General features: G+C 59.4%; 1 pseudogene; it reads left to right on the forward strand.

Moving 5' to 3' along the window:
• The window catches only part of LOC112410793 (uncharacterized), a 3,559-nt pseudogene extending 1,075 nt beyond the window's left edge, over window positions 1-2,484 (forward strand).
• The last annotated feature ends 4,120 nt before the right edge of the window (window positions 2,485-6,604 follow it).

The following is a 6,604-nucleotide window of genomic DNA, read 5'->3' on the forward strand; positions in this document are numbered from 1 at the left end:
TCCCCAACACTCAGGGCTCCTCCGCCAGGCCCCCCCCACCCATGCCCGCTCCCTGCGCTGCTGCCCCAGGCCCATCCTGGGAGGTGTAGGAGTGGGGTGGTCAGGCCAGGAAAGCCAATGGATGCAGGTGGGCAGGGTCACAACCTGTAGCTTGAAGGAAAATTGGGCTCCACTGGGACCCCCCACCTCTGCCTCAGGTGGAGGGATGGGCAGTTGGCAGAGGATTGGGGAGGAATGAGGAGAAGGCAGGTAAAGCCTCTGTCACATGTGGGGCGCTGGCCTGTGTCGCTTCACTTAAGACCTCTCGTTGAGTGCCAGCCTGTCTCACCCCACCTCCTGCCCGCACCCGGGCTGCCCTCTCTTTCTCACCTTAAACAGAAAGAGAGGAAGATTGCAGGTCCATACCTGGTGAGGCGGGGAGAAGCTGCGCACCCCTGCCCAGTGCCGATGCCCCAGCTTGACCCCTGGTCCCCTCTCACCGGACACCCAGCACCGCAAGGGCTGGGCTGGCTCAAGGTAGAGGGACAGGACTTACATGCAGGAGGCTGGGCGTGAGCTGGGCTGGGGTCCCTCTCCAAGTAGGTCTGAAAGGCTTCTGGGGCCCCACTTCCTGGCACCCAACTCCCTCCACCCTGGTAGGGTGAGTCTCAATCCTGGTTATCATGATTTCCGCCCCCCCCCCGAGAAAGAGTGGGGAGTTGCCCTGCCTCTCTCTTCCTCCTCTCTGCTCACTGCTCCCCTCAGCCCCCTCCCCAGCAGGGTGACCCCTCCATTTTTCTGTCCTGCTCATCATCTAAGGCTTCCCCAGGCCTCTCCTCCACAGATCGCAGCCCCTCTCTCTTCTCAAAAGGTGGATGTTGAGGCAGAGGTGAGGGTGTGTGTGGAGGACAGATGGAGCCTGGGCCGCACTGGCGACCATGGATGGCTCTGAGCTCCTCAGCAGCTGGGCGAGGCCCCAGGCCCACCCCAAGGGAGTCCTGTCTGGAGTGGGGCTGGGAAGGGGGCCTAGGCAAGGCCTCATGCTTGGGAAAGGCCAAGGGGGTGGAGGGGTGGGTAGTGGGACACAATGAGGTAGTCACACGAGGCGAAGGCATGTTGGGGGTGGGAGGAGCGGACACTGGAACACACACACACACACACACGCTCGCACACACACAACCAGCCAGACAATCGGGCCAGTGTGTCTGGGCCCTCCGAGCCCAGTGAATTAGGAGTTTGATAAGGGTTTTCTCTTTCTGTCGCTCGCCGGCCTTGGACAATCTCCCCCCAGTTTTCCTCGACGCCACCCCCGGCGAGAAATACAGGTGAACGGCAATCATGTGATTAACACACACACACATAAAAAGCTTTTTAACAGCGCCCGCCTGGCCTCAGAACCGCCCAGAGAGGAGCCGCCCTGGATGGACAGAGGGACAGAGGGACGAGCCTCCAGCCGGTCGTGTCTGGCTACCCTCAGCAGTCTCCGACACTCGCTGCTGCCCGCCCGCTGCCCGCCTGCGTGGCATCTCTCGATCCCGGTGGGTCCCCGCTCATCCTTCCACCCCTCGGTTCCTCCTCTCGAGGAGGTGTGGTGCCTGTGGCGTCTGTGACTTGGCCTGAGACCCCCTGGGGCAGGGAGGGGTGGCTGTGGAGGGTAGGAAGCCAGGTGTGGGGTCCCACAGCTCCCCTTTCGACTCCCCGCCTCCTCCCCTACCCTCCTTGGCCCAGCTGTGCCAGGATGGGGGTGGGGGTGGCAGTGGGTGCTCTGGGTCTGCAGAAAAGCCACACTGGACAGAAGGGGCCCCTCTCTTCCCTTCCCTCTGTCTCTCTCTCTCTCTGTCCCTCTCTTCCTGTTTCCACAGTGCTATGTGGGCTCTCTGCTGAGAGGTGCTGGATGAGGCAGGTGGGCCTGCAGGGGGGCAGGCTGTGCGTGGGTGGGGTACCCCGTGCTGTGAACACACTGCCCACCATGCGGGCAACTCTGATCCCCTCCATCTGTTGCAGGCCCCTGGGGCCCAGCTTTCTCCAGCAGGGGAGGGTGAAGGATCCATATGCATCCCTGGAGAGCAGGGAGTTTGGAGAGGGGGAGGGCTCCTAGATGAGGACACCGGGTGCCTCTGCCCTTAACAGAACAAGCTTCTGGCCGGCGCCCGCTTCTGCTCCCTTCCCTGCTCGGGGTGGGAGGGCTCCTCTTCCCCCTCATTCCTGACCCTTCCCCAAGGATGCTGGTGACCCCCTTGCCACACCCCGAATCCCACCTGCCCATTCCGGGTGAGGTGTGATGCCTGGTGCACCGTCTGGCCTGTGCTCTCTCCCCAGCAGGGAGGGCCCAACGTGAGAGTATGATGGCGAGGTTCAGGCTTCCTTCCCTGGGCAGAGGCCTTTCAGGAGCAGCAGGGCTTTCCTGCGATCCAACCTGGGCTCTGTGAAGCTGGTCCCAGATTTACTCCTCAGATGGGCCCCTGAGAGGAGGAGAGCAAATGAAATTCTGTCAGTCAAACGTAAAGCCCAAAGCCTGCTGATGCCCCTGCCTGGCGGAGCTGCTTCGGTTCGCTGTGACCCTTAACCCCTTAGCTCCCCGAGTCCCCCTCTTGGGGCACTGGTCCTGCTTTGTGGAAGGCCCACCCTTGGCTCCCCGTCCGGGTTCCCAGTGGCTCATCTGTCCCCTGGGGTGATGACCATCTTGCCTGGCCTGCCTCTCAGAACACCCCGAGGTGAGATGGCGAAATCTCCTGTTCAGCCGAGCCAGGGCTGAGCAGGGAAGGCACTTTCCCACCTCTAGGCACTGTGGGGGTGAGACCTGCGTGGGCCAGGCTGTCCTCTCACTCGTTCCTCAGGCCTGGGCCCAGCTCCCCGTTTCTGACCCGCTCCCAGCAATCGCCTTGAGTACCGCTTCTAAGTCTCGCTCCACGTTAGGGTCACTGTGGAGTCTTAAAGAAACATTGAAGCCTGGATCCCCTGCAGACTGGCTAATTCTGAATTTCTGGGCATGGGGTCCAGACATGTTTCCTTTTTGAAGCTCTCTGGGAGGCCTTGCTTTCCCTCACTGGGGTCTCTGGAACCCCGAGGCGGCGGTGACCCTCTGCAGGACCCAAAATCTCCAGGGAGAGGGGAGAGTGCTGGGCTCCGGACCCCGGAGCTGGAGACCAGAACTGCAGTGACCCTGGGGTGTGCAGGGAATTGTGGGGTGTGGCATGGGAGGGGCTGTGCATTGGAAAGGGGGAGGGCTGAGGGGCACAGGTCAGGGTCAAGGGTACAATACTGACTGAGACAAAAGCTTAGTCTGGGTGACTGTACGGTCAGGGGGTGGTGGGAGCTCCCCCACCTCTGGACAGGTGTGTTCTTCTGGGTTCGGGTGCAGTGGAAGGAGCATTGGTCTTGGAGTCAGGAAATCCTGCCACTAGTATCCATATGGCCTTGGGTGGATTATGCTGTTAACCTCTCAGGACTTGGTTTTTGCATGTATAAAATGTTGATGATTTTATATATCACCGTATCCCAAGTGGATGGGAGAATTAAATAAGAATACACAGGGAATTCCCTGGTGGTCCAGTGGTTAGGACTCGGCCCTTTCACTGCTGGGGCCTGGCTTTGATCCCTGTTTGGGGAACTAAGATCCCACCCCATGCAGGGAGGCGAAATTAAAAAAAAAAGAAAAGAACACACACACATACACATTTGGTGTGGAGTAAGTGCTCCACAGTTAGTTAGAAAAAGTAGTTTGGGGACTGAGAGGTGGGGAATGCTGGCGTCAGTTCAAGTGTACAGGTGTTCACAGAGCAGCCGCCATGGGTTAGCCTCAGGAGTTTGTAATGTGCCTGTTGAATCCCAGCATCAGACCAGGGCGGTGTGTGATAACCTCCTCACGGGTAGGCCTCTCCTGCTGTGCCCCTCAACAGCGAAGGCCCGCACTTCCACAGCCCCCCTGTGGGCCGGCCCAGCTCCGGGCCCCTCTGTCCCTGGAGTCTCAACAACTCTCTCAGTAGGTGCTGTCATTATTCTCCTTCTAGGAAGGAAACTGAGGCACAGAGACGTTCAGTGATGAGCCCGGGCTCACCCAGCTAATGATGGGAGGGCGCGGCCTGGTGCCCGCAGTTTCCCTCGTAGCCCAGCCTCTGATCATATGCTGCTCTACTACTGCCTCTGGACCCCAGGCACGGCCCCCCACCGCCCCCCAGGCCTCTGCACTTGCTCTGCGTTTCCCCTCCCCGTCGTCACTGCTTGCAGCCCAGCTCAGAGGCCCTCTCTTCAGGGACGCACTCCTGGACACGCCCTGGTTGGAATTCTTTTCCTGTATTACTTTCCCGTGGAGGAGAGGATGATGGCTTCATAGCTGCCTCACCTCCTCACTGCGCAGCCAGCCGGGCATCCAGACCCGTCTCCCCTTCCTCCTGGGAGCTCTCCCGAGGGCAGGGCCACGCCTTCCTCTTGGTCTTGGCCTCTCGAGGCCCCAGCACAACCTCAGGGAGTCTTCCCTGAGTGGAGTTGCCATCAGAGTTCCAAGGGGAGAAAGATCAGGAAGGCTGGGGTGGGCAGGAGTGGCTTCCTGGAGGTGGAGGGCCTGAGTGCTGGTGGCAGCGGTGGGGGGGGCGGGGGGAGAAGCGGGGAGGACAGCATTCCAGGCCTGTCCCGACAAGCGCTCTCTCCCGTCCCTGTTTCTGGTCCAAGCTGAGGGTTGAGGACCTGCGCCAGGAAGGCAGCTCCTGGGGCCTGCGTCTTCCTTCCCTCCCAACCGCACCCACTCCGGGAACAAGGAAGCCAGGGCCAGTGCCCAGCGCTGCCTCAGGGCAGTTGGCCTCTGCCCTCTTCTTAGAAGCCCTGAGCGGAGACTGCCCGCTCCTGTCATCTGAACCCAGCTGCCGGAAAGCCCTTCCTGGTGTCTTCCCAGACCTCTCACGCTGCAGTGAACTTTTGTGAATGTACCCTCTGTGCAGGGCACTGAGCCAGGAGCTGGGGTAGGGAGGTGCTGGAGGCCAGACCTCGCTTTGAGGAGCTCAGACTTTGATGAGAGAGACCTGCGTGGAAACCCAGAACCCTGGCACAGCCGAGGTCCTCCGTGGCCAAACGGGGGTGAGGGAGGTCAAGTCCCAGCCGGGCTGTGGGGGGTCCTGTGTTGCCTCCGTCGCCTTCTTCCCTCTCTAGGCCTCAGTTTCCCAATCTATAAAATGAGAGGCAGGCTAGGTTATCTCCGAGGGCATTTCCAGATTCAATAGCCTGTGAATTTTATTTCAAAACAAGAGGCCAACGCCTGACCCAGTGTTTCCAAGGTGCTGCCTCAGGGGCCTCGGTGTTCCTTAGACATTGATCAGCATCTCTTGAAGAGACGGTTTTGTGGTCTAGTAAGTTTGGGAAATACTGCTTTCCACTTTTTCTTTTTAAAGATGAAGGCCTTTGAGGGTGTTAAAAGTTCTAAGTGCTGCGGATAAGAAATGGATCTTTGTTTGTTTGTTTAGTTTATTTATTTTTGGCTGCGTCGGGTCTTCGTTGCTGTGTGCGGGTTTTCTCTAGTTGTGGCGAGCGGGGGCTACTCTTCGTGGCGGTGCGCGGGCTTCTCATCGTGGTGGCTTCTCTTGTGGCCCACGGACTCAGTTGCTCCACGGCATGAGGGATCTTCCCAGACCAGGGCTCGAACCCGTGTCCCCTGCATCGGCAGGCGGATCCTTAACCACTGTGCCACCAGCGAAGCCCCAAGAAATGGATCTTTGTTTAAAATACCCCAGCTCCTCTTCCTCCTTATCCTTCTCCTAACGCCTTTCCTCTGACTCTGGTCCTTTTCTCTCCTCCTTCCTTTCTCCTAAGAGTCAAGAAGAAGGTGGGGTGCTCCCGTGAGGAGCCTGGGTGTCCCGTTGGGCATGGTCCTCAATTCCTCACTCCCCTCAGTGCCAGCACAGAGCTCCACCACCCCCACGCCCCCTTTACCCCCGCCCTTGACCGAAACTGCAGCCACGTCTCCTCTCCCCACCACCCTGTGTGGCCCGAACCCCGCAGGCCAAGCCCTGCCCACAGGACGCCTTGCCCGTTGGTCGAGGCACGGAGCCTCCCCTGTGTCCTGACTCCGTCACCTTTCCAGCAGGACATTGTGCCTGCGGGGCTGTGGGTCTGTGAGCTGTCTTTCTCACCTTCCTCCACGGTGCCTGGCGCACAGAAGGTGCAGATGAACGAATGACCTGCAGGTCGATGAACAGGCAGCGAGGTGCGGTGCCCTCGAGTCAGGCAGCTCAGGCTTTGAATCCTGGCAGCCCCGCTCCCTAGCTGTGTGTCCTTGGCAAATGCCTTAATGCCTCTGAATCTCAGTTTCCTTCCAAGTCAGGGTGGGGATTAAAGCAGATCATGTGTGTAAACACTTAGGACAGTGCCTGGCACGTTATGGGGCTCAGTAAATGGCAGCTCGGGGATCTGCCTCAAAGGGTGGCTGTCGGTTGACCTTGGGTTTGATAGAAGTCACTGCTTCTGGTCCCGTCCAAGCGCCGTTATTAGATGTTCTCCCATCGGCAGGTTCGTCATCCCACTGAACAAAAGCAGAGAGGGGAGTGATTGGCTGAGGTCACGTGACTGTTTGGTCTTGGAACCTGACCTCTCTGCCAGGACTTTTTGCCCCAGGTTTCCTGAAGACCCACCCTCTGCC

Source organism: Neophocaena asiaeorientalis, unplaced genomic scaffold, assembly GCF_003031525.2.
Source record: "Neophocaena asiaeorientalis asiaeorientalis breed wild unplaced genomic scaffold, Neophocaena_asiaeorientalis_V1.1 scaffold473, whole genome shotgun sequence".
Classification (NCBI taxonomy): domain Eukaryota; kingdom Metazoa; phylum Chordata; class Mammalia; order Artiodactyla; family Phocoenidae; genus Neophocaena; species Neophocaena asiaeorientalis.